This window comes from Euprymna scolopes, chromosome 41 (assembly GCF_053919585.1).
Source record: "Euprymna scolopes isolate OS-2025 chromosome 41, ASM5391958v1, whole genome shotgun sequence".
NCBI lineage: Eukaryota > Metazoa > Mollusca > Cephalopoda > Sepiida > Sepiolidae > Euprymna > Euprymna scolopes.
Window position 1 is genome coordinate 15231861 of NC_136522.1, and position 24471 is coordinate 15256331.

A 24471-nucleotide genomic window follows, 5' to 3' on the forward strand; every position below is an offset into this window, starting at 1 on the left:
TGAAAATATGGAGACGGACACACAACCTTTTATATATTAGATTTGTTAATGTCCTTTCGTGGACATTCGCCCATGTATGGAGTACTGTTGTCACATCTGGGCTGGTGCATCTGCTGCTTGTCTCTCGCTCCTGGACAGGGTTCAAAAGAGAGTTGCCAACCTGATAGGTACTGAACTGCCATCTAGGTTTCAGCCTCTGTCCCTTCGACGAATGTTGCATCCCTCTGCCTGTTCTACAAATACTTTAATGGTGAATGCTCTGACGAACTGCAAACACTTGTACCTCCCCGACGTAACTACCCCCAACAAACCCGATAAGCAACTAAGTCACGCCCCTTTACAGTAGAGATCCCTAGGTGCAAGAAAGCCTTTTACTCCAATAGTTTCTTCCCCGGAACTGCGGGTCTTTGGAACTCCCTTCCGGGATTCTGCTTTCCCAACTGCAATGATATGCAGAAGTTCAAGTGTAATGTTAACAAACATCTTTCTACTCATCTCCCTTCATAATGACCCCGCTAATTAAGTCCCTAATAGTAGCCCCCTGCTTCAAAGTGGCACTGTGCCTTGTTTGGGGTGAAGGCAAGTTGGTTAAAGGCAGTCCCTTTCTTCTTTTAAGCTGTGTTTTGCAAATTTTTCTTACACTGTGTACATACTCTGCCAATTTTTTTTTTCCTGCTCTTTTAGGTCCTTGATGTCAGTGTCTTCATCAAGCTGTACGCTTTCCACTTCGATTTTCTTCCCACCCCTACGGAGACACTACACTTGTTTAGGCCAAACTCCATTCCAATATCTGGAGAAGGTATGTACAACCTGTAAGAAGAATCTCGATAATAGCTCAAAACTCGAAAATAAAACAATACCAATAGAAATGTCATGGTAATATTTATTTGGTATATTACTAACCAGTATATTTTAAAATTTATTTTCCAATTTTGAGCAATTCTTGAGAACCCAAAGGTGGCAGGTGCCTGTCCGCCATATTTGTTTTCGCCTTAATGAAAGCACTCAGCACTAATTGCATTTCAAAATGTATAAATGCTTTAAAATAGTTTTAAAGCACCAAAAACTTATTCAGATAGGTAGAAGAGAAACTTACCTCGTCTTTGGTAACATTTATTTGTTATATATTTGTTTCTTGCAAACGTTTTAGTTTTGTAGTGTGAAAAAAAAAAAAAAAAAAAAAAAAAACCTGCTTTTTCTACTCCTCAATCATAATTTTTAAGATGCGTGGAAAAATCTAGAAAAAAAGAAAAAAAAGGAAAAAAAACTGAAATGTTGCATGGAGGCAAATATAGATTTTACTTCCAATGGGTTTTCCCCTCCAAATATTAAACTGGGGAATTCATGGTGACCAAACAATGAACTAAAAACGTGACAATAACTCATGAATCATCTTTGGGAGTGAAACTTCTTAATAAGAGAACAAATAAATCTTTACATCAAGATTTTTAATGTTTAAATTGGCCAATAAAATTGTATATTTACACCATATGATAATATACATATATATATATATATATATATATATATATATATATATATATATATAACTACTTAATTTACTCACATAAAATTAATATACGAAAGTATATATTTATGCGTAAACTTTAAGTATTTACTTCAAAAGTGCTCAATACGTAGGTAGAGCTATTTAGTAAGTTATAAAATATATATGGCGATTAAGCTACACTGAATATTCGGCGTTTCATCCACTCTATGACTCCTCAGGCTTATGCGCATAAGCCTGAGGAGTCCTAGAGTGGATGAAACGCCAAATATTCAGTGTAGCTTAATCGCCATATATATGTTAGAAATTACTATATACACACACACAAAATAAATTTTTTAAAAAAATCTAAATTGGGGGAGGAATTATATATTCATTCATTTAAGTGATGTCCTGCTAGGTACAAGCTTTGACGGCAATGCTCTCCATCTCTCTCTCTTTCAAAGCATTCATGAATTCATTGTTGCTCATCATTTTTGATGTTGCCCAAGTGTTCAGACCGTCAACATGTCTCTCACTGTTGTCCTCTGCTTCTTCTATCCATGATCTTTCCTGTTATTCTTTGCCGGTTGTCAAAGAGTAGTTTGATAACGATTAGGTGACACCTGTCTATCATCGTAATCCTTACTGAGCGAGGTGTTCTGATGCAGAACCCTAATCACAATGTTTCTCAAAGAGTTTGATGTATTGCCATAGCTTTCTTAGCAGTAATACTGACAGTAGATTGCAGTTTCTTTCTGTCTGAGCAGTAACCATACTGGATGGTTGTCGTGATAATTGTACCCAGAGGTATCTTCTGCTCAGCACAACGAAATATAAAACCATGAACATGAGAATTATTTGTTTGTTTCCGTATTACATCAGTCACCTGCTTTCCATGACCTCATGTTATCCTTATTTGTGTGGGGATAGTCTAAGTGGGTTCTCGACCATGCCCACAGGTCTCCCACAAACTAGCGGAGGGAAGGAGGCCTTCTTTTCTCTTTCCCTATCATATAAATCTGGTTCCTAGCACAGTAACCTCTTATGTCTAGTTTGGAAAGGGTGGGGGAATAATTTTTCTCTTAAATGTGTTAATTTAAAACACAAACAACTTCTATATATATTTAAAAAAAATTTTTTAGAGGTGGCAATTAAATTATAATAAATTACAGAAAAATATTTTTATTATACAAATATCTGATTTATTCGAAAAATTAATTTGTGTTTTTTATAAATTTGAATACAATATTTAACTGCAGAATTCATGGTGACTAAACAATGAGTTGAAACGTGACATGAATCATGTTTGGGAAGTGGAACTCCTTAATACCGAAAATTTTTTTAAATGCCTACGCAAACTTTTTCTCTCAAACTACTCACACTGTGATTTAGTGATTTCGACATCTATATATATATATATATAAAACGCTAAACGGGTGTGCAAGTTTTTGTAGGTCCAATAAAGGCTTTTTTTGCCTGGCTTCTCGGGGGAGGGGGGTAATATGCTTTAGAACTCTTTATATACCCCCTAGATAATAATATCTAGGATTTGCGAACGCGCGTCGCGTCTAAATTTATTTACCTCGACTTTTACATAATTCTTGCTATTTCAGCCCCTCTTGTGTTGATTCAGCTTTTTCATATAAAAGCGAAACTGATATGCAACTAAGGTATAGTTCTCAGCCTACAGGACCGGGAGCATCCAGAAAACAATAGATGTTTGGTCAATGTCGGTAAAAAGACTGTCATATCAGACAATTGCTTTCATTCGGACACTCCTCTAATAAAGAGGGAACTGGTAAAAACCAAACCCAAAAGAACTATCACGCAGTTAAAATTAAGTGCGGAATTTAATTTCCTTTGACCTAATTAAATTCGCGCGTGCTTGTGTTTAAAATGTTACGTGGAAATTTGTTTCAGTTACTTTCCTTTCGTGGGCGAGCGGTAACTTATCAAATTTTTGGCCTCAACATTCCAGTTCGATCCTACCTAATTATCAAAACTTTTTTTTTTCCGATTTTTTAAAGTTTTTTTTTTTTAATTTATTTTTTCTTCTTTTTAAATCGTGTTCGCTGTTTTTTTTTTTTTTTTTTGTCTTTCTGATTTGTTAAAAGAACTTTAACATAGGGTCTGGATCTAACCCCCCCCCCAAACACACACACACACACACCTACAAAAAAACTTTTTCACCCTTTTTTTTTGTCCGTTTTTTTTGTCCGTTTTTTTTTTAATATTTGTTTTCGAGCCTACCTTCCTACCAAAACTTTTTCTTTTTTGATCTATCCCCCTGCCACACACAAACACCCGGGTAACACCAGGTACTCCTGCTAGTCTATCTATAAATATAAAAGCGGAAATGTATGTATGTATGTTTGCTTTTTCTGTGTGTCTACAAAAGGCTTTTTTCAGAGAAGCGGTCGGTCGGTTCACAACTTTTTAAAACTTTTTATATCACATATAAATCGTAATATCTCAGAGTTAACAACGAAGCTCGACTGTCTAATTAATTTGCTTGATTTCGGGAAGATAAATATTCAACATTTGTCGCTCGCCACATGTGGGTTAGTCTTTTTCCTATAACATCTTGGGAAGCGTTCTATCCCGCAGTCAAACTTGACCTCATTAACTCATTAAAACGGGCACCTGCCAAATACAAGTAATTAAATAAATTCAAACGTTTTTACGTTAGCATCTCGTGGTGGGGCAATCGTTAACGTTGCACGTTTTTTTTTTTTTCACACTTTAATTTACAACTTTGCCTCAACGGTTCGCGTTCGATCCTTACCTACCAAAACATTTTTTTTAACCCCACCCACTCACGCAGTTTCCACACACACCTCCAAACACCCGGTCAACGCCGGGTACCCCTCGCTAGTATATTTATAAAAGACAAAACACCGCCCGCTTTTTTCTATGTCCAGCAAAGGATTTTTCGCTTTTTTTTTTTTAGGGGGGGGGGGAGCTACATTTTAGAACTTTTTATATACTCCCTAAATCATAATATTTACAATTTGCAAAGGGACGTCAAATCTACATTTATCTCAATCGACTTTTATAAAATTAACGCTATTCCATCCTCTCACGTGTTTGTGTTTTTCATATAAAGAAGAAACTAATAGCATTGAACGTTAGTCGCTAGCCATCTTGGCCGGGACCTCCAGATAAGCAATTAGCTTTGATCAATCTGGCAAAAACCCTTTATATCAAACAATTGCTATTCATTTGGAGAGCTCCCCGTTTTTCCCTAACAATGTGGGGAAACAAATAAAGCTGAACTGGCCTTCAGCCAACATTCATTTCTGCACCTGCATGAACTCGTTCACTTATCAAGTCAACTTTTTGATTGACACTGCTAAATTTGAACGCTGTTCACTTCCTATGGCTTCGTAGCATAGCGGTAAAAGTTCATGTTTCCTTTCACTTTTCTTCCGCCTTCGCGTCACAGATTCGAACTTGCCTACCTACAAACGCTTTTCTCCCCCCCTCCTAAATACCCGGGTGTTACGAGGGAGCATTTCTAAAAATAATAAAAAAAAAAAAAAAAATCAATAAAAGTTTAAAATGTGTGCTAGCATATTCTAGGCAGTTGTAATGATCAAATCTCAGAAGTTTTTAATTCATGAGATAGTTTAAAAGCCAGAGTATAGTAATAGAAAGTGTAGAAGGATTAGAAGTTTTAGAACTATCTAGAAAGCCCCAGAGGGTTCTGCAATAATCTAGAATGGGTTAAGATGCCATATAATAAAGGTGGAGAGGGAAACAGATCAGTTATCAGCTTGTACTCGTTAAGATAACTCCGGTCTCTGATTCATGGATAAGTCCAGCCGAAAGAATCCAAAACACAAAAAGAGAAAATATATCCCTTCAACCCACGGAAAGTTGCAGAAAATGCCCTCTGGACTAGTGGTAAATACAATTTTGAAATATTCTCATTGACTAAACTTTTAAAAGAAAAACAAAAAGGAATCTTATTGTCATTGAATTTCAATATAAACAGTGAATAGTCACTCGAATTTTGCGGTTCTTAACTTTGAATACCTCCCTTCTCTCGTAATCCTCCATTTCCTCGTCCTAGTTTTCGACCTGAGTTTCCACAAGCCATCTTTTCCCTTGTATTTGATATTTTGTTAACCGACCTTTTTCGTTTGTTTTGTTATTGTTGAAAATATTTGTGAACAAACTTTCTTTGTTTATTTTGTTAGTGTTGAAAATAAAGGAAAATATCATTTTCCGAAAACCATATTTCATATCGTCCATATTTTTAATTGTTACACACCTTTGAACGTAACAGAGTGGGGGCTCGTCAAAAGCTTAAAATTAACACTTAACTGTTAAAAAATAAATAATAAAATAAAAAGTATTAGATAATATTCATCAACTTATTTTAAAATATCAATAAAAAAATAACATGTCTTTTTCAGTGGAAAATTTTTTAAGTTCAGCCGATCTCCACAAAGTATTTAAAAATGTATAAAAATAAATCGGAATTATTGCAAATTTCGGAATATTTGGGTTTAAATACAAACCCAACTATGAAAAAAGCGGAAATAAAAAGCATTGTAGCTATGGAACTAATCGGAAAAAAATTGTTAGATTCGGTTCAAGCCTGCCTACCTACTAACACTTTTTTTTGTGCTCAACACACACCTCCAAACACCCAGGCAAAGCCGCGTACCCCCGCTAGTAATTTGATAAACAAAGCGGAATTTTTATTGTTTATTTTTTTACATTTTTAAATACTTTGTGGAGATCGGCTGAACTTAAAAAATTTTCCACTGAAAAAGACATGTTATTTTTTTATTGATAATTAAGGTGTAAAGAAAGTAAAAATTTACTCTTTTTTTTTCTTTAAAATACAATTTTCAAGTTAAATTCCAACTTGAAAATTGTATTTTAAAGAAAAAAAAAAAAGAGTAAATTTTTACTTTCTTTACACCTTAATTATCTTTAAATGACGGCTTTCAAAGGTTTTCGGGAATGCTGAATAAGATTTTCTTAATCAGCATAGTGGAAAGCCTATAGAAGTCATCATTCTAAAGGTGAACAATTTACAAATTTACCCCCCACAAAAAAAAAAGAAAAAGAAAAAAAAACAAGACATAAAACTGGAATTTAAATACAATTGGTGGAAGAGTTGAAAAGAAGAGGGAGACTTGAACAACCAATGGGAAACCGCTCGGACTGCTACCACTTATTTCGGTCACTCAAAACAATTCATATACAGTGAGAATCCTTCTGTTTATACTTTCCATTATTATTTTAACAGATCATTTTTAGTACTTTTATTAATTCATACTGTTTTACGCATTCCCTTAATTGCTTTTTGTAAATTCAAACAATACCTGCATGTTATCAACCCAAACCATCACTACTCGCCAATGAAAGTCTGCATTTGTTCAGGGACAGTAGTTTACATTTTTGCTGGTGGGAAGAGTGTAGGCTTTCACCGAGAAATGCCGGTCAAAGGTTCTTGCTAGTTCTACATCAGTAAAAATAAAAGTTGTTTAAATCCGTTTTCAGGTTTCTTTTCTAGAATTTATTCTACACTGATGGGATCTGTGGAAATTCCACAGGGGACTCATATGTAATATATTGATGTTGGCATTCTGTAGATGTTCAGCATTAAATGGAGACACTGATATTATTGTAGCTCTTTTGTTAAAACTGCAAAAGTATTTATCTAAGTAGCCCGATCGTAAAGTATGTTTAAATATATTTTAATTCTTGCATATTTTGTATCCATTATTAAAGCTAATGTTCCATCGATTTTTATGTATTATGAAGTTGCAATTTCAAAAATAAAAAAATATATCCATATGACTTGCTGCATCAGCTTGAATCGAAACTGAAACTAAAACTTAGGAAGAATTCTTGATAAAATTATTTATAAAAAAATTAGAACTAAGGTGCCATCAGCTAAAATCGAAACCAAGACTTATTAAGAATTATTGATGAAAATATTTTTAATAAATAGATTATTGGAGTGATATCGGCTACAATCGAAACCGAACAAAATTTATGAGGAAATCTTGGTAAAATTATTTATGAAATAAATAGATGGCTTAAGTGCCATCAGCTATAATCGAAACTGGAACCAAAACTTATCAAGAATTCTTAGTAAAATTATTTATAAAAAAAATTAAATAACTTGTGTGCCATCAGCTGAAACTGAAACAAAAACTTATGGATAATTCTTGGTAAAATTATTTATTACAAGAAATGGCAGTCCATAACGATTATATGAGTCACTCGGGTGTAAACGTGACACACAAAATAAATAACACACACGATATCCTATTGATATATAGATAAGTAAAGATAAAAGTTGTTTTAATCATTTTTCATGATTTTATTTTTTTTATGCATTTATTCTACACTAGCAGTGGTACCTGGCGTTGCCAGGGTGTGTCAAGGTGGTGTAATAAGGAACTTAGAAAAAAAAAAAAAAAGGTAGGAGCGGGGGAGGGGATCAAAACAACAGTAGACAGCCCAGGTGGAGAGAGGTGTTAAAAAAAAGAAGAAAAAAAAAGTGGTAGTAGGCAGGTAAGCTCACACCTGTAACGTGAAGGAGAAAAAGGTTAAGATAAAAAAAAAAACCTAACATCTAAGCCGATGCCTCCATGGAAAAAACGAAAGTTGCGAACGTTGAAGTTAAGGCTAGTCAATCAAAAATAGACAATGACTTGTGAAAATGTCGTCGAAAAAAAGCAAACTCTTTGTAGAAAACTGGTCAATTAAGGGTGAAGGAATTAATGTTTTTGATATTTGTCATAAAAATATTAATAGTTTTTTCATTGTTATTTTTTGACTTGTCAGATTTGCTTCAGTTTGTTCCGTTTCAATAGATTTTGATCGCAAGGTCAAGGTATCTACTTTTGCTAAGAAATTCCAGGTGGCAGCCATCTTGAATTTTATCGATTCAATGTTTCCACATTATAATTGTGCATTTCTCGAGTTTCAATAGATAAAAATGACTCCTCATGTAATAATGTTTAAAGATACAAAACATTTTTAATTCCTACACAGACGCATTTTCTCATATCACCCACATACCATATTAAGTGACATGATCACGAACAACTGGTTGGTTAAGTATCAATTGGTGTTCTGTTATATTTTCCTTGGGATTAACTCAAAAAATTCAGTACACAAAGTTAGGATGCCAGAAGTGAACTCAGTTCATCTAAAATATGGAACGGAAGTCACTATAAACATGAAGCGAAATAATTTATTTCAAAAAATTATTTTATTTATCTTGTGCGTTCATGAAAATAAACAAAAAAAAAACCTTTGGTTTCGTAATTCAATCAAAGTAAGCTGCTTTGCTTTAGATACATAATTTTGTTCATTTTTTTTTTTTTTAGACAAACTTTCCTCAGCCTCTTTTTCAAAACAAACTAATTAGCTTCTAATATAAAAGTTTTTCATTAGTTTCTAATTTTCTTTTTAAGACAAACAGATTGGCATATTTTTTTGCTAAATAAAACTTATTAGAAACAAATTTATGTTAGCACTTTTCAAAACGAATTTTTGTTAATTTTTGTTAACTACTGTTAAAATATAATATATAGCTTTTCTATGGCCATAACATAATGTGATAAAATCTGTCAATAGGTACGTGCAATTTAATGGCTGATTCGGTAGGGGGCATGGTTTTGAATGCCCGTTAATCATAGTTTTTTTACATTTTCGATTACTTTTTTTTTTATTGTGTTTGAAAGATTATAGTTTCAAGTTAATTTCTCCAAGAAAAAAGTGTGAAATAAAAAATACATGGAATAATTTTATCTCAAATCTGAAAAACCCTACATTTCACATAAAAATTCATTATGACATTATGTTTATATTTTTCTTGTCAGAAAAATATAAGTTTTCTGGAATTATTTCCAAGTTAAGTATTAAGTTAAAGTCTTAAGATAATGAATTAATACAATAAATGTACATAAATTTTGCTAAAAAAAGTAACAATTATCCAAAAATGTGACTGTGGTAGAAACGAGATTTGTTTATCGTGTCAAAAAAACTATGGCGGCTAAAATTCAAATATGTATGGAAGAACAAAATAGATATAATTTTTTTTTTTTTACATAAGCATCGCCACTTATCAAGGCCAAGAGGCCACTCGAGGATAAGGGTTAAAGAGTGTACAGTAGAAATTGGACAATTGGAGATTCGGTAAATTTGTTAACTTATATGGAACGGCCCATCATCAAAAACTTGTTTACGTTAGACTTGAAGACAACCATATTGAAGACAATTCCATAGGCGTGCAGTTCTAAGAAAAAAGCTTTGCTCATGGAATCTACGCTTAGGTTTAGGCACAGATAAAGAGTGAGGGAAATTATTGATAGTGTTTTCTGCTAGACGGGTGTTTCTTGCGAAAGTTTGGCGAGGGGGGACCAATAAATGGAGCTCAGCCGAGCACCTGCCATGAAAATAATGATAAAGCAGAGACAAACTCGCAACATTTCTTCTGTGAGAAAGAGGTTGACGGAAAGAGAAAAGGACATCCCCTACAAGGTTACGAAGTTTATTTTGAACTCTATCAAGGCAGGATAAGTCCTTTCTAGCAGCTCCTGCCCAAATGTGGCAACAGTACTCCATCCTAGGACGTACCTGACTCTTATATAGATAGAGAATTGCATCAGCAGTGAGATATCTACTGGATCGATAAAAGGATCCCACTATTTTTCCAGCGGCCTTAGCAACGGATTTAATGTATGTGTTCCATTTAAGATCAGGAGTAAAGGTCAAGCTCAGAAATTTGTCAAAACATGAGGCCTCCACGAGAGCCATTCATTTCAATTGATGCCAGATGGGGATCAGAGCGTTGATGATGTAAAGATAAAAGCTTGGTTTTAGATGCATTAAAAGTAACAAGCCACCTCTTTCCCCATTGTACCACTTGCTCAAGATCAGAGGAGAGAGAATCAGAGAGAACTGTCATTTACGGCCTTTGATGTGTTGCCATAGACGGTCGTGTCATCAGCATAGATGTCAATGAATGATTTAAGTATGTGTTTTGGGAGATCATTGATGTAGATCAGGAAGAGAGTTGGGCCCAGGATGGACCCCTGGGGGACTCCAGCATTAATACTGTGGGCCTCTGATTTCTGCCCATCAATCACTACTCTTATGAACCTATCAGAGAGAAATGATTTAATGATTGAGAAAACATTTCCAGTGATACCATAGCTGGAAATCTTGTGAAGTAGGCCCTTATGCCATACCTTATTGAAGGCTTTCGATATGTCAAGAGCAATTACCCTGGAAAGGAAGCCTTTGTCAAGAGATTCACTAATCCTATGAGATATAACCATTAGCACATCTGCTGTAGATGTTGCAGAGCGGAAACCATATTGCATGTCACTAAGAAGGTTGTTTCTGTTGAGGTGGTTGACTACTTCTTTATTTAATATGGATTCCAGCAACTTACTCATGACACATAGGAGACTTATTGGTCTGTACTGAGAGGAAGATGGCTTTTCACCGGAGTTCTTAAATACAGGGCATATTGATGAGGCTTTCCAGAGTGTTGGAAAGCACTTCTCCTTAAGGCAACGCTTAAACAGTTTTGTAAGTATGGGGGCAAGTTCTGGTTGGAGCTTTTTCAGCACTATAACTGGAATGCCATCAGGCCAGTTGCTTTACTGAAATCAAGGTTCTTGATTAGCTTGGCGACCTCACGCTGATGGCCTTTGTCACATAGGGTAGAATTAGCTACAAAGTTCTTAGCAAATAGTCTGGCTTTGTCTGATGCTGACGAGATGACCTCAGGCCCATTGATGATAGTTGGGATAGAACGCATGCTTCTGTTCAAGATCCTGTTTGCTATTTGCCAAAACTGGTGGGAACCAAGCCGCTGCTCAGCTACTTTGGATTTAACGGACTGAGCATATAGCTCTCTTACATTTTTTATTACTCTTTTACAGTGGTTGCTGGCAGTCCTGAAAGCAGCTTTAGTCTCAGTACATCTATTACGTTGGTAGCTATGGAAAAAGTGATTTCTGTGCGCGATGGCAGCAGCACATTCAGAGGGAACCATGGCTGGCTGTTAGGTTTTTGTTGGAATTTTTTGGATGGTATGAATCGGTCTATACCTTAAGGGGTTTCCTTACCCATGTGCAGTCTGGATTAAAAAGCCACTTTAATGTAATGTGCCCAAAGGGAAATAGGTCCTTTGTAAGCAGAACAACATATTCTGGACAACAGAACAGTATTTTTCCTGTCCTTAGAATATCAATGAAAGTTCATGGTCGACCTATTTACTTTTTCTGTTTGATTGGTACTGGGAGTCAACGATCGTTTTTCGCCCAGGCAATTCTATTTAAATTGTGTTTGGCTAAAACCATAAAACCCAAGAAGGTTGATATGGCTTTGAACACATTAATTGGCAGTGACTCCTTGAGATTGCAAGAGTACAATATATCTATAAAATTGCGTGATCAAAATCCTTTTAAATTTGCAGCGTTATGTTCCAGGGATTTGAATTTAAAATTTGAAGTTGATAATTTTGATAAAGTTGTTAATAACTCAAAAAAGATCCCGGCTTTGTCCCGGTTATAAGAATTTAAACGGAACTCCCATTAAGGAGATTATTGGTTTGGACCTTCTGGGTAAATTAAATAATCTCAGATTGACTGGGTGTCTTAATGGCAATGTATGGAAACACAGTGATTACGTAATTCCATTTGGCGAGAACCAACATTTTTTGAATAAGGATTTTTTTTTTTTTTTTACAGTGGTCACCACTTATCAAGGCCCGGAAGCCACTCAGGGATAAGGATTTGAATAAAGTAGAGTCGCCTCCTTTTGTGAAATCCCTTCTTGAATGCAACAGCAATTTAATCAATTCTGTACTAAATCCAACCCTCTCCTATGAGGACGGATTAACCCCTTTCTTCTCTGAATCCGCAGTTGAACAAGGGGTAGAAACGTTGCTCACTCTCGACTCATTAGGAATCGATGAAGAGGTCAAATTATCTGCCGTGGACAAAAAGAAGATAGGAGTTTAAAGACTCCATCATCTTAAAGGAAGGGAAATACTATGTAAATTTACCATGACATCAGGATAAACTCCCACACGTAAAAAGTAACTTTTGCCTTCCTTGAGGATAATGGAGAGAGTAGCAGAGTCCTTAGAAAGGAAGGGAATGAATAATGAGTACTTCCAAGTGTTTGAGGATTATGAGGAATGTGGAATAGTGGAGCAGTTTTTTGTCTCGGAATTATGAAGATTATATTCGAGTTTTGCATACACCCGTTATTAAGGAGGGACCCGGAGTGACGACAAAAATTCGACCCGTATTTAACTGCTCCCTGAAATGTTGAGAGAGGACATCCATTAATGACGCAGCCTACATGGACGTGAACTTAACTGCAAAGTTATTGGATTTATTGCTGGGTTTCAGGAAAAACGAATATGTCCTAGGTGATATAAGGAAGGCCTTTTTACAAATTTACCTTAAATCGGAAGAGGATAAAAACAGATTTTGTTTTTTCCTTAAGGGTGACAGATTATATACATACAGGTACAAAACAATTATATTTGGGTTCAATGCTAGCCCCTTCATTCTGAACTTCATATTGAAATTCCATGTGGGAAAATATGTGAAGGATTCAGCTTCGCATGCTATTTCCAACAATTTTTACGTGGATAATCTTGTCACCATTAATTGTGACAGAGTGCTTACTATTTATAACAATGTCCATAGCAGATTGTTAGAGGCAGGATTCGATTTCCGATCCTGCAATTCTAACTGTTCTAAGATACAAGATAAAATGTTGGAGTATGAAACTATTTCTTCTCCCTTCCCAGCCTTTGAGAAGGTATTGGGATACCAATATGATCCTATTCGTATCTGGCACAATGATTACCTCTTGTCATTAAGAAAGTCGATGCCAAAATTGGGAGCAGTTGTTCCCCCAAGTTTTCTGTTGGAGAGATAGTACTTATTAAGTCTCCCAACAAAACCAGACAATTTTGGAATCTTGGTAAAATAATCAAATTAATTACTGGAAGTGACAATAATGTTTGTTCCACTGTCGTTCTTGAAGACGGGTGTGAACAGGCCCATTCCTTAAAAAATATTGTGCCCTTGGAAATTAAGGGTAATGATAGTGCATCGACCAAGTTTATTGAGGAAGGAGGTCCAACCTGTTCAATTCCTAATGATGGAACATCACCCACAAATCAGCAAGATACCTTAGGAGAGTGGCTTTGTTCTAATTGTAAGGATGAAGCTCTGCAGGTCATTCTACATAGTGGCCATTTGTTAACATCTGGATGCATTAGAATTATTGAAGTTTCAATTGGAAATTGACAGCAGACAGTGGCACACATTAAACACATTAATATTAAGAAGATTTAACTGAATTAAAGTTATATAATCATTGAATCTCAATTTGAATTGTAAACAAGCGAACACATTAAAGTTAAGTTTAACTGAATTAACATATATTGAAATTTATAAATTTCAATGAGTTAAGAGTTATGCATATTGGATTAACTTGTTATTTGTCATTTATCCAACAGTGTTATTGATTAATTTGTATTGAGGAAAAAGTAATGATTATCCATTACTTTTTCCCTCCTCCTTGGCAGTGTGTGAGAAATTCTATTTACATTCGCCATGTTTCTTGTTTAAGCCACCTACACAGTTCTAGTAGTCGGCCCGTTATTGGTTAGTTTGAATGAGTCAAGTTAATTACTTGACGCCCTTTTTTGTATCATGCTTTTATTTTTCAGTCCATGTTAAACACTCGGCAGGAAAAGGACTCACAAGAGCCGCTCTCAGAAGAAAGCCTTACCAAGAAAGAAGCTGCCACAATTTCTTTGTTATATCACCAAACTGTTGGTGAGCAAAGGACTTCCATCTCTACAAGCAGAGACACCTTTATATTGTGCCGAAGATATCCTAATTACAGGATGGCATCCTTTGAACATTTTCTTCACGTTTATATCAACTAAATATTGGAACTTATCTCAATTCAATTTGAGTCCCAAGCAACTCGCTTTGTGTCTAATTATAGGCACCAGCATTCTTGCCGAGAACACCATGAATTATCATGGATCCTTTTGAGGAAAAATTGAACTACCACTCCACCAAAAGGAGTTTAACTAAAGGCTCCCTCTTTAGGGAGGTAAAACTGGCCTACCGTTTTGCAATGGACTGTACCAGGACGAATGAATTTTCTTTGCTATTATTATTGAATAAATTTTGAGTTTGAAGATACGGCTTTTGTAATTTGTGGATTTATTTTGACTCTGCCAGGGAGTATTGAGTTTGTAAGAATAACATTCCTCACAGCAGCTCCGCCACTGCCCCCCCCTCCACCCCGCCAATGTAAACACAGAATTTTTGTGAAATATTAACCAGTACTCTGCTTGATGAATGTCGGCACGTTACTTACGGAAAAATGGATAATTATGTTTTTGTAAACCGCTCATGAAAACTTAATGTTTTAGATTAATTAAAAAAGCATTAAAAAACTATGTAATACACAAAAAATGAACCACATTTAAAAACTTTATTTAAAAAAAACTGCCTGCTAAAAAGTCCTCTGGAATGTGACGAGTCACTTTACGCTCGTACGCACGCGAACGTAAGAACCGAAATTCCGTTAACAAATACAATGACACGTTGTGATATTTACTTTTTACTTACGGAAACTAATAAAATGATAATTTTTTTTAAATAAATGTGAGTTCTCTTCGGTCTGTGGGCATGCGTAGTCAGGCGACTTACACCATTATAGGCGATCATACAAAGAAAATAATCCCTTAGAAAAATATTAATATCTCCAAAACTATTAATTTGCGATGGATACGGTTTTCAGATTCTTTTTCAGCACACCGAAATCTACAAAAACAATATAGTTTGTTTCTACCAATTCGAGTTCACGCTTTTTCTAAAATTTTACCATTTTGTTACATTTATTTTTTCATACACATTCAATCAATGTGTTTGGCTTCTTTTTTTTTTTTTTTTTTTTGCCTCAAATAGTATCTCCAAAAAGTTTTTAAAATAAAATAAAAACAAGCACGAAATAAAAGTACAAATCAAATTTAATTAAAGAAATAAAAAAAATAAAAGCTAAATGTTAACCTTACGCTACTACAGAACACCGACCACTCTATTTTTTTTTTTAATAGAGGTATTCGAGGTCGCTGACAACGAATCTGATAACCAAACCCGCCATAAATTTACTGTTTGTATGGTATGAACCCCTAGACCTTGGGACTATTTTGTACCATTTTGCATCCTTCGGAGTGTTTTTCTTACATAATACATTCACGTGCGAACGGGAGTAGTGGAGTGGGATGTCTTACCACATCGCGTATGAATCTTTAAGCAGTCATTTTAAAGGAAGTTTGTTTTTTTTAAGTGGTTTATTTATTTTGTCTTATGTAGTTTTAATGCTTTTAATTGATTAAAAAAAGTTTTCATGAGCGGTTTACCAAAACATAACCACCAAACATAACACCGGTCACAGAGTATGACGTAACACACCTTTGCCCTGAACTCAGAACGAGGCTGGATCCTCGGACCCCCATCCGTTCACATTATCCTTATTTTCTTGAATAATTTTCTACCTTATCGATTTCCGTAATTTATGGATATAAACATTTTAAAAACACGAGGAATATGTAGATACCATTGTTTTCATGTTAAATTCAGTATTATGATTTTTGAAATTTCGTTCTGATAGTGTAGAAGCGCCCAGAAGTTTGTTCATAAACTATAAATGGGTAAAATACAATCATGCGGTTAAAATTTAATTTATATTAACCACATTGTTTTACGAATAATAATAAAAAAAAAAAAAAAAGGTAAATGTTACTTTACACTATAACAGAACACCGACCACGTTAATTTGTTTTTTTTTGGGGGGGGGGGGACATTTGAGGTCACTGACAACGAATCTAATGATCAAACCTGACGCAAATTTACCGTTTTCATGGTATTAACCTCTGAACCCAGGGACTATTTTCCGCCATTTTACAGCTTTCGTTTATGCTACGTGCGCGCAGTAGCATAAACGACGGCTGTTAAATGTGCCTTCACATAGCCACCTGCCTTTTCACATGGCGTACGAATCTTCCGGACAATTTAAAATTATATGAAAAAGAAATAAGAAAGTTGGGGGGGGGGATAATGTCGGAAAGACATTTGGTTTTTTTGCTTTTTTTAGAGCATAGAATTTTCACATTTTTTTTTTTTTTTCATTGGCAGACAATTTAAAATTAGAAGGAAAAGTTGTCTAAAACAAAATTTGGAAAATTTTTAGTTTACCGACCCCTCAGCATTCACCATTAATTTGTCGACTTTCCAACGTTTTCGGATACGCTGAGAACGAATATCGCATTTATTTTTTGCATAAACAAGTAGTTATCCATATTTCAAGACATTCTGCATCACTATCGTTTTTGTTGGCGGCCATCTTGTTTTCAAATACCAAAAATCCCCCCCCCCCCAAAAAAAAGCTAAATATGCCACATGTAACTGGAATTCCTCCTTTCCACCACCGGCATTGGCGCAAAAAAGCTAAGTATATGCGCGCTTGCGTGTACAGAAATGGCCACTACTGATGACATAGAATACATGGCTTAATATTTAGAAAACTACTAGTTTTTCATCTAATTTTAATTTTTCGCCTATACTACACTGTGACAAGGCAGTTGGGTATGCGAGTGCACATTTAACAGCCTTCATTTATGCTCGTGTGTAGTGTAAACATAGGTTAGGCTGTGAAATAGAAAATAATCACAAAAAATTCAGGGGTTAATACCATGCAAAAGAAAAAAAAACTTTTTAGCCAATAAACACACAAAAAAATGCCCTCTCTCTCAAATGGTCAGAAAGTGGGTGCTCATTTTAAGTTTAATTTACATGGAAAAGTGATCACCCACTTTTTGAAAGAGTAATTTCTTCAGATCATGAAAACTATTTTTTTTTGCAACGGAAACGGTTTGCAGATTCGTTTTTATCACAAATCTACAAAAAAAAAAAAAAAAAAAAAAAAATGTTTTGTTCTATTCGAACATGAGTAAAATAATGTCCTAATTTGTTTTTTTTTGTTTTTTTTAGGGTTATTCGAGATTGCTGGCCACAAATCTGATCATTAAATCCATCCCAAATTTATTTTTTGCAAGGTATTAACCCCTTTTTAATTGATCTCAAAAATTACCGAGTAGAATACCGTTTAATATTTTTTTTAATTCTGTTTACATTAGGAAAAGAGCGGTTGAGGGGCAGGGGTGGTGGTGTTTTGTGTTATTTGACCAAGAAATTGGAGTTTTTTTGTTTTTTTTTATTATTTCATTATGATTTTTCATTTTCAATGAATTTTATTCAAGTACGCTGTGAGAAATTTAATTCTCACATCCCAATTTACTCCCAGGCAGAGGCAAAAAAATCCACAAATACAAACGCCATACCTTTCAAACTCAAAATTTATTCAAAAGAAACAGCAATGAAAGTTTATTGGTTCTGGTATAGTCCAATTGCAAAACGGTGACCAGTTTTGTCTCCATAGCATGGAGCCGGTAGTATGAACTCCTATTGTCAAAGTGTTAGTTCTTTGTTCCTTGAAATGATCCATGTATATTCATGGTGGACTCGGTGGGAATGTTGGCACCTATAATTAGGCATAATGCGAGTCGCCTGGAACTCTAGTTGAATTGAGATAAGATCCAATATTTAGTAAATAAAACATGAACTGTTCATGAATGTCATCCTGTAATTAGAATAATATCACCAATAGAAAAGTGTCTCTGCCTGTAGAGATGTGATCCTTTGTTCACCAACAGTTTGATGATATAACATGAAGAAATTGACGTAGCTCCATTCTCGTGTGGGAGCTGCTGAAAAGGAGTCCTTCCCTTTGCCGAGTTCTTATATGGACTGAAAAATAAAAGCATGATACAAAAAAAAGGGCGCTAAGCAATTCACTTGATCATGGCTGACCACTAGGCGTGTCAGATTTTTGGAGGAATTTTTGACACCCTTAACACAAAACTGCAAATAAAATATATAAAACTCGTAATTTCTCTTTTTAAAGTGATTTGTTTAATTTCTTTATGGAATATACTTCCAAAATAAACTATTAAAGTTTTTGGAAAAATAATAGAAATAAAAAAAAAATAAATAAATAAATAAAAAACTGTTTACAAAGTGCCTGCGTGCGCTCATGCAATTATTTTTTTCTACATAATAAAATGAATTGAATTTTAGGAGTTAAATTTTTTTTCAATTTTTTCAATTTAAACATCTTTCAAAATATTTCTATTGATTCAATTTTTACAATATTTGCAGCTTTAATGTAAAATTTTATGCTCTTTCCAATAAATCGAATATTCTAGACAAACGTTTTTTATTTTACACCCACCAACCCATTTTGAAATGTCTATTAAAATGAAAATAATTTTCTCACCTCAGATTTATATATCACAAATTGAAAATAAAAGATCAATAAATAAAATAATCTAATTTAAAAAAAAAAAAAGTTTTGTGCAAATTTACCTGTAAAGTCAAAAGTTTAAAACTTTTTTTTAAAAGCCACGTTGATTTTTTTTTTTTTTTTTAAGTGAAACCTCACATTTTAAAAATTTTGTCCTGAAAAGATTGAATAGCTACAATTTTTTTTCTGCTACATTCAATTTTTTTTTTAGATTTAAAAATCACTCCATAAAGAAAAAATAAAATATTAAATCAAAAACTCATATTTCTTTAAGAGAATTAAAAAAAAAATTTTTTTTTAATGGAAAATCGGTCAAGTGGAATTTGTTTAAAACTGATACGTGAAATATGATCATTTTTGAAGTTACGATGGCCCATATGGACGAACTTTTGTTTACAGCCAGAAATAGAATTCAATATTATGTTAAAAAAACAAAAAAAAAAAAAAAACACTTTCGGGATAATTTTTTTTCTGGGTAATATAATTATTCGAATTACACAAAAAGAAAAAAAAAACAATTCTAAAAAGAATTATTTTTAAAAAGCTTTAAATGATATTAAATTCAAATATTACGCGATATGAAGCTTAAATTGATTTTTTTAATAACAGGTTTCCAATAATAAAAAAATATATTCATATAAAAGAATACAAGACTATTGAGATGATAAAAATTGTTAATCCAAAATCAACCTTCAAAAAATTCGTTTTGATTTTATTTAAATTTATCCTTATGTTTGGTGTTTTTTTTCAAAAATGTACGGAGGCTTGTAAAGGACATTATTTTTAAATACATGTGTCAACAGAATACGTTAAAATTAATTTTATTAACTCTAGTCTGTGTAGTTCGCTAATAAAAATGTATTTGTTTTACAAAAGGTAAGTTTTATATTTTTTATCCAAAGCAAAAAAAAAAAAAAAAACTTACTCCATTAATAATTATAACGTGAACGCTTATCCATAGAAATTAACATAAACACACAAAATGATGTAACTATCAAAATGTGCACTTCTGATGTTTTACACATCGCCGTGGAGGTACCTATTGAAATATATATAAAAATAATTATTGCAAAATAATTTTTTTTTTTTTTAAGTTAGTCATATTTAAGTAACAATTCGATTGGCTATTAAAAGTGAAACATTTTAGTTTATTTTAAAATTAAAAAAAAAAAAAAATAGATCTCCAGTTTATACTATAAAATATTGATAGAATTTGACAATTGAAATTTTTGTAAAAGAATATTATTGTAAAAGAATTTTTTTTAAAGGTAAAAAAATTAATTAGATCTCCCAAAAAAAAACAAAAAAAAATGCAAGGAAGTCGACAACAAATTGCTGATCAGGTATTAATGCCGAAGGCAATGCATGAAAATGACATTTGTTTGTCAAAAAAAAATTTTTTTTTTTAATTTCAAAAATTACGACGTGCCGTGCCCCAGCGTATTATAAACACCCCAACCTCCCCATGTTAATAACGGCTTTCGGAATAAACACGACCTAACCTCGAAAGCCATTCTTAACATGGGGAGGTTCAGGTTGGGTGGTGTTTATTCCGAAAGCCGTTCTTAACATGGTGTTTGAGGGTGTTTATACTACGCTGGGGCCGGTCGTAAAAAAAAAAAAAAAAACTGTTTACTATTGTCAGTTTAAATATCGTTTCATTAATATTTCTAATTATTTTTATGTTTTGTAAAAAAAAAAAAAAAACAAAAAAAAAAAAAAACCTTTTCTATTATTGTCAATTTCAATACGGTCTCATTAATAATCATTTCTAATTACCTTTACTTGTTTGTCATTTTATTTATAAAATTACGCGTTAGTGACTGATTCAATAAAAAAAACATCTGAACTCCTAAAAATATTAGGGTTTGTATTACTGTACACATAGATTCGAAAAAGTTGTCAAAAAAATATATAAATAAATGTTATCAAAGGCAAGATAAGTTACTTTTCTACCAAACTGGATATATTTTTCGTGTTTTTATTCAATGTAACATGTTTATTCAGCTCGAAAAACATACAGTGTTTACCGATGTATTGGAACATTCAAGATGGCGTCTGATTCTCTCTTTAACACGGTAAGTTTGGGAAAAAGTGTTATAAATAAAAAACCGGATAAAATACCGTTAAAAACTCGCTCAATTACCGTGACATAGGTTGACATATATTCGGCGGGTTTTTAATAGTATTTTTGTATAGCTTTTTATTTATAACACCTTTTCCCAAACTTACGGTGTTAAAGAGGGTGTGAGACGGAGACGCCATCTTGAATTTTTCAATACATCGGTAAACACTATGTTTTTCGAGCTGAATAAATATGTTACATTGAATAAAAACACAAAAAATATATCCGAAATTACATATAAAATGTAGTTTTCGTAAAATATACGAGGAGAAATATTTTTTAGTGCGTGTCCCCCGCCCATCTTAATTTTTTGAAATTCGAACAAAATATATTTAAATCTATCGAAATTTCTATTTATTATGAAATATACATAAAATATTTTTTTTAAATTTAAATACACATATTGAACAAAAATTTACCTTGAAGTTGCAATTTAAAAAAATTGATATAAACTTAATATTCTATATTTTTTAAATAGCGTTTTTGTGGAATTAATATATACTGAATTGCCAAGAAAAAGAAACTTCGTAAACATTAATTTTTAAAAGATTAAAACGATTAATAAAATTCCATTATTTCAAAATGTTCCATTACAACATAGATTTTTAATTGTTTAAAAATTTTTTAAATATTAAGTTTTAATATAAACATGACTTGTCAACTATTTTATCGCCAGATTAAAACCAATTTGAAAATATTATTGCACAAATATTAAGCATTTTGTAGCCCCCCCCCTCATGTTTTGTTTGTCTCTTTTTACAGAACAAAATATGGAACCCCGTAGGTAACCAAATAAACATTCAGTAAAACCGTATTTCATATTTAATATACAAATGTTTATAATATTATTAATCGCTAAACTGTGTAAATTTTAAAACCTAACAAAATTATAACAAAGATTAATTATTAATTGCAGTTTGAAGAAGATAAACAAAGGTTTTAAAAAATCATTAAGTCGCTTCTGCTTTTCAATAGTCCGTATAGTTAACACCAATCTGACGTCACGGAAACATGCGGTCCATTTTTCAATTTTTTGGCAGACCCTACGGAACGAAACTAAAATTTCCATTACATTTTTACAACAACCATAAAACACAGCATTCTCCGCAAGTTTTACCCTAAAACATGCGATCCGGTCTCGTTGTGGTTTAATGGCGGGACATTTTTAAGCCGCTATGAAATTTTCACTTTACACCGTTCTTTTTCCGTTACGCCGAATTTTCTTGCTCATAAACCCTTGTTTCAAATTCGTGGCGGTTTCGTCACCATAATAGGACTGCTTCTTCTCTTGAACTACACGATCATAAACATGTAAATATCGGCACTTTTGTATTATACGGACGGGGTCGGACGGCGCTATTATTAGGGGGCGATAACTCCAATTTCTTCTTGGTCAAATAACGTAGCAAATAAGAAACAAGGTGAAATGTCGATATCGGAATACCCTGGCCGCAAATAAATCCCTTCTAAAAAAAGTGAGCGTCCATCAAACTTAACAATCGAATCGAAAACTCGGAAACAAAATGAAACGAACTTTATTTTTTATTATTTCCAGAAAAGATGTATATCCATTTTAGTAAGAACGAATCACTATTTCGTTATCTTTCTTACTAAAATGAAATAAAATTGGCCCTCTTGCAGTTTAAGGAAACTAAAATTTGAAGAAAAAAAATGGGACATAGGTCGTGTTACACCGGTATTAAAACTGCCACTTAATTGGATAGTGAAATTAGCATCATTTTATAAATACAATGAAATATTCAAATTGACAATATTAGAAAACAGATTTTTTAAAATAATTTTTTTTATTAAATACAGGAATTAAAATAATATTTGGGTTTGTATTACTGTACACATAGATTCGAAAAAGTTGTCAAAAAACAAATATAGAACAAATAAAAATGTTATCAAAGGCAAGATAAGTTACTTTTCTGCCAAACTGGATATATTTTTCGTGTTTTTATTCAACGTAACATGTTTATTCAGCACGAAAAACATACATTGTTTACCGACGTATTGGAAAATTCAAAATGGCACCCAACTCTCTCTTTAACACGGTAAGTTAGGGAAAAGGGGTTATAAATAATAAACTAGACAAGATGCTATTAAAAACCATCGATTATATGTCAATCTATGTCACGGTAATATATATTGAGCGAGTTTCTAACAGTATTTTGTCTAGTTTTATATTTATAGCACCTTTTCCCAAACTTACCGTGTTAAAGAGAGGGTTGGGCGCCATTTTGAATTTTCCAAGATATCGGTAAACACAGTATGTTTTTCGAGTAGAATAAACATGTTACATTAAATAAAAACACTGAAAACATATCCAGTTAGGTAGAAAAGTAACTTATCTTGCGTTTGATAACATTTGTTATATATTTGTTTTTTGACAACTTTTTCGAATATGTGTACAGTAATACAAATTAGTAATTTCATTCTAAAATGGATAAGTATCGAAAAATCTTATTGATTTCGTTGATTTTTGCTAGATTTATTAAATACGGGTATGTTTTCACGCTCGGAATGTCTACTACATGGGGACGTTATTTTAAAGCGCCAATTATGTAAACACGATTTTCGTCTCGCAATTTCATTATTTTCGTTCAAGGAAAAAAAATTCTTTTTAATTATTATTGGTTTATTTTGCACTTCTTTTAAAATGTTACAAAAGTTATATTGATAATATTAATTTATAATTAAGTTACATCGTGTTACATATGGGGGGGGGTAATTCTGTGGTGACTTTACTTTTGGTTCCGTTTTAAATTGGTACATTTTTACATTACGTCCAACTCCTCGTTCACATTCGACATGTCAGCTTTCATAGGTTTTCGGATATTCTGACAAAGTTAGGTGTATTTTCGAAAGCCGTTCTTAACATTAGGTTGGGATGTTCATTCGTTGGAAACGTACCCGAAAAACCTATAAAAGTACACATTTTCAATGTGAACGGTGAGTTGTTTGGGCGGGTTTGTATTACTGTACACATAGATTCGAAAAAGTTGTCAAAAAACAAATATAGAACAAATAAATGTTATCAAAGGCAAGATAAGTTACTTTTCTACCAAACTGGATATATTTTTTGTGTTTTTATTCAGTGTAACATGTTTATTCAGCTCGAAAAACATGCAGTGTTTACCGATGTATTGGAAAATTCAAAATGGCAGCCGACTCTCTCGGAGACGGTACGTTTGGGAAAAGGTATTATAAATAATAAACTAGACAAAATACTGTTAGAAAACAACCGAATACATGTCAACTTATGTCACAGTAACATATATTGAGCGAATTTCTAACAGTATTTTGTCTAGTTTATTATTTATAATACCTTTTCCCCAAACGTACCGTCTCCGAGAGAGAGTCGGCTGCCATTTGAATTTTCCAATACATC

At 33.2% G+C, this 24471-nt stretch overlaps 1 protein-coding gene across 6 annotated transcripts in view; it reads right to left on the reverse strand.

Annotated features, from left to right (window-relative positions):
- Window positions 1–24471, reverse strand: part of LOC145266355 (uncharacterized) — a 142555-nt gene that overhangs the window by 116989 nt on the left and 1095 nt on the right. For 2 of the 6 annotated variants that reach the window (XM_080121975.1, XM_080121971.1), the window contains exon 2: window positions 1097–1237. The exons of the other annotated variants lie outside the window; for them this stretch is intronic. The gene's annotated coding sequence lies outside the window, so the exon portion shown is untranslated. The remainder of the gene's footprint in view (window positions 1–1096; window positions 1238–24471) is intronic. 6 annotated transcript variants of the gene reach the window in all.